Source organism: Castor canadensis, chromosome 6 (assembly GCF_047511655.1).
Source record: "Castor canadensis chromosome 6, mCasCan1.hap1v2, whole genome shotgun sequence".
Classification (NCBI taxonomy): Eukaryota; Metazoa; Chordata; class Mammalia; order Rodentia; family Castoridae; genus Castor; species Castor canadensis.
In genome coordinates this window covers 1,762,476-1,775,162 of record NC_133391.1, presented here as the reverse complement: position 1 = coordinate 1,775,162, position 12,687 = coordinate 1,762,476, and positions in this window count along the sequence as shown.

Sequence of the window (12,687 nt, the reverse complement as noted above, 5' to 3'; positions counted from 1 at the left end):
GGCAAAAAACTTTTTGCAAACTGTCTTTTAACAGAGGAATTTTTTCAGCAGTATGGATTCGAACTCAGCGCCTCACATTTTCTAGGTAAGCAGTTTACCACTTGAGCCAGCCCTTTTGCCTTTGTTTTGTTTTTCAGATAGGGTCTCAAGCTCACTTTGGGTCCAGGGACAGGCTGGCCTTGGATCTTGATCCTCCCTGCCTCTGCCTTCCAGGTAGCTGGAATTACAGGCATGCACCACCATGCCCGAACAGTAGACTTCTTTCTTTTTTCTTTTTTTGACAGTACTGGGGTTTTAACTCAGAACTTCACACTTGCTAGAGAGGTGCTCTACACCTTGAACCACTCCTCCAGCACTTTTTGTGAAGGATTTTTTTTTTGAGATAGAGTTGCCTGAACTATTTGACCAGGGCTGGCTTTGAACCATCATCCTCCTGAACTCTGCCTCCTGAATAGCTGGGATTACAGGCGTGAGCCACTGATATCCAGCTGGACCTACAGCGTTCTTAATCTAAGTGATTTCTAGATCACTTCAGAAGTAGGACTCTAGCTATTGCATTCACTTTTCTTCTTGTGACACTTATTTTTCTCTGCTTTGCCAGACTGTCACTTGTGTAACTTCCCCCAAGATGCTGGGAGCTCCGTGAAAGCGATCTGTAGTCCTTTCACCCATGGCACAGAGCCCGGCTTGCAATAATGTTTGCTGAATGAAAGCAAAAGAGGACTTGACCAGTACTCGCCCAAGAAATAAAGATTGTGTCAAATCTTCCCTCCTTCCCTCTGAGGCGCTGAGCGGGCACAGGGCCCTGCAAACACTCCCTCGCGTTAACGATGACACCGAAGGCTTCAGAGGCCAGGGAGGTCTTCGTGAATTGTTAACCATCTTCCGGGAAATGGCTCCTTCCTCCGAATGGTGGTCCCGTTAACAAGGGCTCAGGGTGACAGCAATAGGAATGTTCCTTCCAGCCAACGAACACTTACTGATTCTGACTGTGGGTCACCCACGACTCGGGGGTCGGAGGAAAAGACTCAGTCACTGTCCTCAGAGAGCATACGACCTAGAGAACAACTCACAGAGGAACAAATTCTACTACGAAATAAAGGTCAGATCACAGAGCTTTAAAAGGTCCAGTATTTATTACAGGACATTTTCTAAACTTAGAATGAGGAAAAGCCAGGGCTGTAGGTTAAGCATGAGAAAGTATGGCCAGAGGACAGTCTTGTCATCTTCCTAAGCAGATCATTAGAACGGACAGAACCAAACCCATCCAACCCACTGTCAGGTGGGCAGCCAGCAGACAGACAGACAAGCAAAGATGGACTACGCACCCCAACCCAGGAGACTGATGGGGCAAGGTGGGGGCTCACGTGCACCCTTGGCACCTGATGGAGGGCTTCACCCAGCCGGTGTCCCCGAGGACTGGGGACAGGACAGCATGGATCCACTTTAAGGGTGAAAACTGCACAAAGGAGAGGGCCAGGCAGGTGGCAGGGAAGCCTGCGTGGAAGTGGAGAGGGATGGCGCACCTTACCTCTGGCCGATCGGGGAATTCTGGCCATGGAAACTGCGTCCCATGGAAGAAAAAGACTTCGCTACATCATTGCTTGTGCAGCAATGATGACAAGCAGGTGACAGAGAGGCGAGAGGCGTGAACCGGTGTTGGTGAAGTGGTGGAACCATTTCTTCCCCACCACCTGCTATGGGTGGCCGACAGCTTGTCAAACAGCCAGGCAAGGCCAAGTGGCTTTGAAGGTCAATGGCTTTGTTTGTCTTCATTTTCACATTTACAGAAAAAGTGAAAAAATTGTGCAATGAGCACAACATACCCTTCCCCTAGTAACAGAGTCAATAGCTTGCCTCTCTCGCTCCCTCTCTCTCTCTCTCTCACCATTCATCACATCACTCCTAATGTCAGATATTCCTCTATTTTTTAGGTTATTACTATTCACATTTTACTGATGTCACTGGGATACCAATCTTGCATCTATACAAATTCACATTAATTCAATTATCTGATATGAATTGGGGGCGGCACTGGGGTTTGAACTCGGGGCCTCACGCTTGCTAGGCAGGTGCTCTGCCGCTCGACCGGCTCCACAGCCCAACTGTCTGATACCTTTCCCACTTTGTTCTCTGAATATTCTGGGTTTTTGTTCGTTAGGATTTTTTTGCTTCTTTATTTGCACACTGGGCATTGTGACCACACCTGTAATCCCAGCTACTCAGGGGGTGTAGAGTATCTGCCTAGCAAGCACAGGTCCTGAGTTCAAACCCCAGCATCACCACCAAAAACAAATGTTGGGTAATACGCCACCTGTCACCATATCTGAACCCAGGAGAAAAGGCCAGAAGAAGGCTGCGTCTCCAGAAAGGCCTCCGGGACCACCTGTGACCATCCAGTGCACAGAGGCGCCCATCTCCTGCTCAGTGTTGGTTCCTCACAGGACTGACAGCACCTGGTTGTGTTCTCATTCATTCGCTCCTTCGTTTGTTTGTCTGTCTCCCCTGGGAGTGGAAGCCCAGGACACTGTGAGCTTTGTCTTATTCATCAGTGTGTTTATCCCCGAGGACAGAGACCGGTGCGTAGGAGGGCTCTTGGCACATAGTAGGACTGTTCCCTGCAGGAACAGATTCTGTCTCAAAGGTGGCACAAGGTCTGGAACTAGCAGAGTACTATTCAGCCACAAAGAAGAAGAGAATTATGTCGTTGACAGGAAAATGGATGGAACTGGAGGTCATCGTGTTATCAAGATAAGGCAGACTCCAAAAGACAAACGTCACATTTTCTCTCATACTCAGAATCTAGATCTCTGGAACCGGGAAGAGAAGAGGGGCGCGTGGAAGAGGAAAGGGAAGGTGTGGAGTGAATATTGTACTAGCTCGAAGCACACTAGGTGTGTGCGTGAGATGGCATGATGAAACCCGTTTTTACTGATTCATATTCTGGCAGGACTAGGGCTTGAACCCAGGGTCCCATGCTTGCTAAGCAGGTCCTCTACCACTTGAGCCACTCCTCCAGGCTTTTTTGTTCTGGCTATTCTTCAGATAGGGTCTTGCTTTTTTTCCACTCTGCCCTGGACCAAGATTCTCATATTGATGCTTTACACAGCAGCTGGGATTACAGGTGCATACCACCACACCCAGCTTTTTTCTACTGAGATGGGGGTCTCTTGAACTGTTTTGCCCAACTGGCCTGGAGCCAGGATCCTCCAGCTCTTAGCCTCCCACACAGCTAGGGTGACAGGTGGTGCCACTGTGCTCAACTTGAAACCTAGTATTTTATATAATCAAAAAGGGGAAAAATTAAAATACATATGAAAATGATGAATACAAAAAAAGTGGCTGACAGCAGTCTTATTGAGACGTGAGAGTGCTTATAAATACTTTAGATTAGTAAAAGGGAAAAAGTGTTGTCTAAATAGAGCTGGGGAATCTGCTGAGAAGCCATCAGGCCCCGGTGTGTAGGCTGCAAGGGACTCTCAATCCAGACATGACAAGAGACCTTCTCGTGACATCAAAAGAAATGATGCCTAAAGACATGGCAGGGAACTCAGCTGGGTTCGGATTGATCTGGGCTCTGGTGATAATCAACAGGACCCCAATTCACACTAGCTCAAGCAAAAAAAAAAGGGGGCGGTTATTGTTCAAGTGCCACAAAAAATAATGTTCTATGGATACGACCATCCAAATGGCTCTCCGTGTCTCTGTCCCCTCTCTCTGTCTCTCTCTTCCTGACTCTGTCTCTCTCTCTCCCCTTGACTCTTTCTGTCTCTCTCTTTCTTTATCTCTGTATGTCTCTCTCTCTCTCTCTTCCTCCCTGACTCTCATTCTATCTTTCTATCTCTATCTCTCTTTTTCTGTTCTCATTCTCCCTGACTCTCTCTGTCTCTGTCCTCAACTTTCTCTCTCTGACTCTGTTTCTCTCCCTGACTTTCTCTCTGTCTCTGTTTCTCTCTCCCTAACAGTGTCTCTCTCTCTCTCTCTCTCCCTCTCTCTCTCTCGCTCTCTCTCTCTCTCTCTCTCTCTCTTCACTGGGGCTTGAACTCAAGACCTCACACTTGCTGGGCAGACACCCTACCACTTGAGCCATGCCTCCAGCCCCAAACACAGCTTGTCCATTGAGGAAGTGAGAAACAAACCATGAGGGTTTTCTGTCTGAGTGGGAAGAGCCTCCCACGAGCTTCACTTAGAAAAACTTCAAGGAAGCCATGGATTGACCCACCCCTGGCCCATTCTGCATGGCCAAGGGGACTGTCCTCTGTGGCCAGTGACTGCTAGCAGAGGCCGTCCAACGCAGCGTGGGAGGAGAGAGTGATCCTGACTGGACAAACACTGCAGGTGGGCAGCGGTGTGGCCGGGGTCTCAGCTCAGGTCATCCATCTGCAAAGCCCACACTCTCAGTCACTGAACAAGAGACTTCCAGATCACAGCACCAGGTCATCACCCTAGTAAGAGAGAGCACAGTCCATCCCCTCAGTTGCCACTGGAGAGAACAGTGTGACTAATCAATGCTCCCAGAGGGAAATGGATGAAAAGAACATGGTGACAGCCTCCGTCTACAGAGCTATGTGAATAGCTTCTAGATCCAACTGTGGTCAACACCAGGACATTCTAAGACAGATTGAGAAGAAACGGGGGTAGGTAAATCGCCACTGCAAACAGATGGCATCCACCTGAGAGAGCCATGGGACCTCACGGATGAAGCGGGGCTCTCCGGCTGGCAGGAGTGTGGCGCCTGTCAGCACAAAGAGTGCTGGAGTGGATGTCGGTGCACAGATGTGACCCTGGCCTTAAGAGCGCCACAGCGAGGGCCTGGGGAATGACGGCACAGATGAGTCAACTCTCAGCCGCCATCTGATTCAAGCTGGTGGCAGTTGAATTGAGAAGCAAAGGCTGTGGACTTACAAAAAAACCTACAGGGCAGGGAATGAATGGGGCGTGGGGGCGAGGGCGGCCACACAGGTGTCACCCAGAGAACTCATGCTCAATGGCTGTGCCCGAGTCCTCCCAGGCCCCAGAGGCTGAGTCAGAACACACAAAGGGAAACTGATGGCGCTCATTTATTTCCATGGGGGATGGGGGAGGATGTACAGCAAGCAGCCAGTGTATCTGAGTCACACTGAGCTGGCTCAGATCCCAGCTCTGCCACCAACTTAGATGATGTGAACTTGGGCTGTTTGCAAACCTTACCTGAGCCTGAATTTCCTCACCTCTGAAATGGAGGTCATTACACCTCACTCCAAAGGTGGTTTTGAGGATTGAAACTGATAGGAACATAAAAAAGCCGGGTGTGGTGGTGCCTACCTGTAATCCCAGTTACTCAGGAGGCAGAGGCCAGGAAGGTCATGAGTTTGAGGTCAGACTGGTCAAAATCAACAAGACCCTATCTCAAAAACAAAATTTTTTAAAGTGGGGTGGGGGCAAGGCTGGGGAGTAGCTCAAGTGATGGAGTACTTGTCCAGCAAAGCAAGGCTCTGGGTTTAATCGCCAGTACCAGAAACAAGGAAAAACTAAGGAAAATACCTGACAGGGTGGTAAAAACTGGGGGTCAGTACTGGTCACTACGCTGAGACCAGTGCACTCTACAGCTGAACCCTGCACACCTCAGCATCTCTGGGAGCACAGCCTTTGGGGCCCCTGCGGAGTGTCTTTGGGGAGACCAGGAAACAGAATTCCAGGCCCCTTGCCTGTTTTCCCTGAATAGTTCCACTGTAACTATTTCTTGCCTCAGACTCCTCTAGAGAAAATGCATGGCATGGAGTCTCTCTCTCCCCTCACCTTCCAGCCCATCCTCATTGTTTGCAGGGTCACTTAGCGTAATTAATGATAATCTACTAAAAAGTAATTCAAGTTCATTTGCTTGTGACTTTTCCACCCCAGGACTGAAGGACCACACGTTTAGCGTGGGCTGACAGCACGAGCCATTGAGCTAAGCTGTGGGTCGAAAGCCTAGGTCTGGCTTCACTTCCAGGTAGAGCAACCTTCAGCAAGTTACCAAGCAGTTCCCTGCCTCAATTTTCTCTTCTGTAAAATGGAGGTGGGCTCAGTGATAGCACTTGGCACATAACAGTGTCCAGAGGAAATGTGCAAACCAGTGGGAAAGGTACCAAGCACTGCCAACAGCTGCTGTCACCCTCCCATCATTGTCTTCATCACCACCACCACCATCACCATCACCAAACCATCACCACCATCGTCACCATCACCACCACCATCACCACCGTTACCACAACTGTCACCATCACCACCACCATCACCACTGTCACAACTGTCACCATCACCACCACCATCACCATCACCATTACCACCACCACCATCATCACCATCACCATCACCACCACCACCATCACCATCACCATCACCACCACCACCACCATCACCACCATCACCATCACCATCACCACCACCACCACCATCACCATCACCACCACCACCACCATCACCATCACCACCACCATCACCACCACCATCACCACCATCACCACCACCACCATCCTCAACACCATCGTCACCACATGCACAGAAAACTGCAACAATCCCCCTTGCTTCCAGGACAGAACAGAGCAACAGTTTCCCTGAGTTGGCGCAAGAGATCAGGAACGGGAGCCGGGATGCTGGGTTGGGAGTAGACAGGAAGGAAAGGACAGGATGACCTGTGGCCATCTGAGGCCCATTCTGCAAAGACTGAGTGGAAGAGACTGTTGTCTGCACCGCATCGTCCAGGCCGCCTTGCTGCCACCAATCGTGACCCTTCCCAATGCCAACCCACACCACATATTCTTGTGAGGTGACCGATGGTTAGAGAACAAGGGCCTGACACCAAACATACAGAAAGGGAGAAAGGGAGCCTTTTCCATGAGAAGGTCCTGATGGCAGTCCTAGTGCGCTTAGTTGTCAAAGAGGTGGAGGGGAGCGAGAACGCTCAGATCCAAGATGGGAGGACGAGGGGGAAATGATGGGAAAGTGGTGAGAGCCGAAAACTGTGCAAGCGGCCAAGAAGGAGAGAGGAGACTGATGTGACCAAGCCCAAGGAATGTACTTTGTAACATGGGCATCCTTGGGGATTGTCAGTGAACACGTGACCTTGACAAAGTCACTGGTTCAGACATCACCAAGAAGAAAATGATGACCCAAATGGGAGGGTTGCTCGTCTCCTACACACTCAATTCTCCCTCAGATTCCTCACCTTTGGGGGACGATCTGAGCCCTGATTCACTGAGGCTCAGTAACACCAGACCTAAGAACAAACGATGGGGTGGGAGGGGGCTGAGGGGGAGGCCGGCCAGCTATCAGGGGAGTGGACCATCTGGCTTGTTCTAGGGCTAATGGCCCTGTCACCGTCCAGAGGATGACCCACAGCGAGGGTAAAAGCCATAATGCACTAGCCAGTTCCCAAGAGTCCATCAGCTCACGAGGCGGATGCCTGTTTTCTTCTCCAGAAAGCCTGTGTGTCATCGGCGGCCACAGTTGTGAGCCACGAAGGCTCAGAGGGAGCCGGTTATGGGGCTACTTCCCACTTTCTGGTGTGCACAGGGTCAGTTTTCCCGTTGATTCAATTGGCAGGGAACTCACTGCATGACTGGCCCGAGCAGCTCCTCTGAGCAGCTGGCTCTCCTAAGCCAGCTCGTCCTGCTTCCCTCAGCCTCCCTTCTCCTCCTGAGGCTGCATTTAAGAGCAAAGCAGACTTGGCTCTCAAACAGCCGTCTGTGTCATCTAAATAAATGCATTTCACTGGGGAAACCATGGTACACATGATATTCCCGCGAGTCACAGAGCAGCTGTGTCGGCTCAGAAGCGCAAATCTGTTCCTCATCAGTAACAGCGCTCGAAGAAGAATGGAGCCAGCTCAAAATGAAGGAGGGGTGATCCCAAGAAAAGCAGGACATGGTCACTCCAGGCCCCTCCCCCCCCACACCCAGCATCCTGACCATCCACGCTGAGAAAAGTGAAGTCTCACCCGGGTCCATCTTGAGCTGATGGCCAGAGAACATTCTACAAAGCCAACCATTCCATCTCTCTTTGCTTTGACTCCTATTATGGTTTTTGAAGATTAAATGAAACCCAACCCCTTCCTTCCCACCCACCCATCCACGAGCACCACTGCCAAGGGCTCACCAGCAGACCAGATAATATTTACAAAGCAGTGTAAAAGCCGGGTGCTCTGGCCAGGCTCCAGTCCTAGGCGCTACCAGGCAAGCAGTCACCCAGACGCGTGTCTCTCCCTTTGGAACAGAAAGAAGAAAGGCAAACTCCAGATTTCTTTGGTTCGTTTGGTTTCTTGGTTGGGCGCTATTTTTGGTAGTATTGAGGTTTGAACTCAGGGCTTTGCACCTGCCAGACAGGTAGGTGCTCTACCACTTGAGCTACATCCCAGCTGCCATCTTCCTTTCTTGCCCACATCAGAGAGTTTTCAGGAGGCCTTTTGCTGTGTGGCCACGTTCAATGAATTCCAAGTTCAAATTCGGGAGGCGGTAAGCGGGGGGCGGGGGGGAGGGGGAGATCTTTGACTTTCTGCAAATGGCAATTTGGCTCTGCATCCCCTCACCTAATTAACGGAGGCCGCTCGCGCTGCGTGTGGAAGAAGCTTGCTGAGGGTTACCGTATTTTTCCCGCGGCGCTCCACAGAGGTGAGAATTTGAGAAGGAATCTTTAAATCACACTAATAGATTGCCTGTTTTCAAGGCCACCCCCAGGATCGAACCAACAGGGACAAGGTAGAATACTGTCTTCCAGTGCTTGGAGCTTTCAGTGAGCCCAGCCTGAGATGTCACCTTCAAATCGTAAAGCTTTTGCACCTCAACAAACAGCTTTCTCCGGGTCCTTCTGTCCACGGTCCAAGAGTGCCTCCAGCCACGGTGGCCTAAGGACAGTCCCTCAGACAGTAAGGTGCCCTCTGCGGTCCAAGTGTCCCCATCGCCCCGACTGCGAGTCCTCACACTTGCGCCAGCTGTCTTTGAGCCTCTCAGTGTATTAGTCCACAGGTCTCACGCTGAGAATGACATAGAATTGCACTGCCTCCTAATTAAAAATAAAAAACCCAAAATTAAATCCTTGCATCCTCTGGTAGCATCTTCCAAAAAGCAAAATTGCTTGCTCGGTTATCCAGACAGGACCTTTCCTATATGGAGAAAAGTGACGCACACAGTGCTAAGCTACTCGAGGTCGCATTTTTGCACGGGCAGGTACCGTAGAACATCTGTGTCGGTGTCGGTGTGATGAATTCAGCTGAGCCCTGCCTCCCGAGAAATGGCTTAGCTATGCTGCCAGTTCAGTAGGTGACATCGTTGTAACAAACTAGCACTCTTTTCCCCAACCGAAAAGGAACGCTGCATTCATTGCCAGTTGAAGAAGTGAGGGGCTATGGAAACCGCTGGGAAGGCTTCAACAACCACAATTTACTACGAAGAGATAAAAAGCAAACACCCCGGTCATTTTATCGTCACAGTTGTGTGCCGTTTACCCACCTTGTAAAGTAAACGGATCATGAAAAGCAAAGGGCAGCTCCCAAGGCACACGGGAAGGGTGCTGGAGTGACCACGCGTGGGCTGCGGACTTAATTGTAAATTGCTTTCCTCCAGGAAGAAGGGAAAGGCTACAATGAGCGGTGATTTGCACAGGACTGGAAACGCAGGGACTTTGGTTTCCAGAGGGTTCTGCAAAGGAGCCTGTGTGCCTCGGGGCTGGGGACTTGGGTGCCATTTTTATTTGTCTTTTCTCCTGGTGGCGTTTTGTCGTGTGCTAATCCCCGGAGCGGGTCTGAGACTTGACAACTATGCGAGGTGGCTGAGGATTTAACAAGAAGCTTTTCTCTCCTAACTCCAGGTGGCAAAGACAAAAGCTGGCCGGTGTCCTGGGGACCCCAGGGAGCCACTGTGCCAGCCCTGTGATAACTTTCCGGGCGCTGGCATCAAATCAAGCTCCCACCGACGCTGCCTTCCCCGGCCCGGCAGCACCCTGGCCTTTCCTTGCTGCCTTCCGAGCCTGACCCCGACCCCGACCCCGACCCCGACCCCAACCCCGGGAGCAGCTCGGGTTAAACAGAATGGACGCGAACTGCACCATGTTTTGCCTTCTTGTTGGAAACGAGCTCCGTCTCCCCGCACGGATGACGAGCCAGCGTCCGGCCACCGCTGCGGGTCAGCATGGCGTCGCCGGTCCCCTCCCTGGGCCTCCTGGAGCTGCTGCTCGGGATAATCAGTGGCGGGCGGTCTTTTGCAGCGTGCAAAGGCGACAGCACTCGGGTAGCTTTCTTTAGGGGCATGGCGTCTGCACCGTGGGTAAGAAGAGGCAGACGGGCACATGCAGCTGTCATCCTTCCTAGGACAACTGCAGAGAATCTGCACGACTGCTGGGCCCACCAGCAACGGGACACGGCCCCCCAGAGCGCCAAGACCGCGAAGCAGCGAGGCGAGGCGACCCTGGGCGACCGGCCAGCGGTGCAGCGTTCACAGCCACCGCAGGCACCTGTGGGGCGTGGCGGTGCCCACCTGTCATCCCAGCTACGTCAGAGGCACGTTGGGAGGATCGCGGTCCAAGGCCAGCCTGGGGGCAAAAATGCAAGACCCTCCCTGAAAAATAACTAAAGCAAACAGGGCTTGGTTGTGCCTCAAGTGGCAGAGCGCCTGCCTGGCAAGCATAAGGCCCTGAGTTCAAATCCGCTGGGTTTGACGATTGACCAGAGACAGCAGCCCGCCTTGCAGCTTACGCACACACGTCCCTTCCTCCAGTCCCACCCAGAGACCCCAGCAGTATCTGCAGCCTTTACCTCTCACAACGCAGCTGGACACTTCGTTTAGTAATTTAATTCTTTTGGTGGCAGTAGGGACTGAATTCGGGGCCTCAGTGCTTGCCAGACAGGTGCTCAGCCATGCCCCCAAGTCCTCCTGCTTTTACAGCAGGCCTTGTCGGGGTCTGGGGTCCAAGGACACCGCAGGTGAGGGAAGCCACTGAGGCCCAGCGTCTGAAGTCACCCAGGCTCACAGTTCCGGGCCACCGTGAGTCTGAGCCACCGTGGAGGAGGTGACAGGACGGTCACAAAGTGGCTGCCGTGCACATCAGTGCCGCTCTCCGCAGCTGGACCTTGAGTCCTGGTCTTTATCTCAGTGCGGTGGACGCTTGCCTGGACTCCTTTGTCCCTAATGCCGCCCGACTTCCGCAGGAGGATCACAGTCCCTGGCAGAACTGAGAGACCTTTTCAAAAACCAAACCAGTTCGCAGACATGGACAGAGAGACCAAGGCCCTGAGTTCAAACCCCACCACTGCACTCAAAAACCCCTAACCAGGCGTGACTCAGACGCAGTCAATCCTCACGCCACGAGGCTTACGGCTGAGGACCCTTCCAAAGCAACGCTTGGTGTAGGATCCAGCGTTCCAGAAAGTTCCTCCCAATGACAGTCCCAGCAGTGACACCACTCTGTGACCTTCAGACAAGGTGCCTCACAGCCGCTGGCTGAGTTCGTTCTCTCGGCATCAGGAGGCCGGGGCACCCGGCCGCAATTCCCAGCTGCGGCCGCTCCCCACCTGAGGACACGGCCCAGGCCGCTTCACGTCCACAGGGACACAGGGCTCCTGGGAGAAGACTCGGCGCTCCCGTGTCCCCACACCCCGCCCTCTGCCTCCGTCCACCTGGCCGTCCCTGGGCGGCGTCCTTTCTACTTTGTCACAGGGACAAAGCGCAGTTCCGAGTTCCGGGCATCCTTGCAGGAGGCAGAACACAGGCTTTCCTTGTGGCATCCCGGTGACATTTTTATGAAGTGAGGTCCCTCCTTTCGACCCTGTGGGCAGTGCACACAGTCGGTCTCCGTCCTTTGAGGTCTTGTGACAAGTTCCCTGCAGCACTTCTGCGTCCCGTGTGTGGACGGGGAGCTGGGCGGGTTTTGGGTGGTTGGGAGGAACGTGTATCAAACCTCTTTTTATGCAGTACTGGGATTTGAACCCAGAACTTGCTAGGCAAGCACACTTGAGCCACTCTCCCAGTCCTTTGCTTTGTATTTTGCTTCTGGGACGGGGTCTGGCCACCTGTGCCTAGGGTGATTGTCCTGCCTCCCCTGAAGTAGCTGGGATTACAGGGGTGTGCCCAGATCCAATACATGTTCTGTGATGGACTCCTCGAGTCCATTTGAGCACTCTACTTTTCTGTGAGATGTTTTCTGTCGTCCAAGTTTTTTAATTTGGCCGTTTAAAGTTACTCATTTCATTCTGGTTTTTAAAAGTCTTAAGTGAATCTGTGTTTATACCCCCACATCTATGCCTCTTTCCATCCCCCCCTTTAAAAATCAATCTTACTAGAGGCTTTTTAAAGTTCTTTCTCCTTTATCTTGGCATTTCTATTTAACTAGCTTCTATTTAACTAGTACTCATAAGTACCATTTAAAAAGTTTAAGTTCTGGGCTGGGCATGGTAGTGCACACCTGTAATCCCAGCCACTCAGGAGTCAGAGACAGAAGGGTCACAGTCCAGGGCCAGTCCAGGTAAGAACACAAGACCCTGTCCGAGAAACAAGCTAACAGCAGACGTGCTGAAGGCATGGCCCACAGGACAGAGCACTTGCCTAGCAAGCGCGAAGCCCTGAGTTCAATCCCAGTGCCAGAAAAAAAAACTGACTTTTCTCTGGGGTCAGCTGCAAGAGGGCGGGGGCTTCCCGAGAGCAAAGTCCTCTTGGATGTCCTTTTCCTCACCATCTGCAC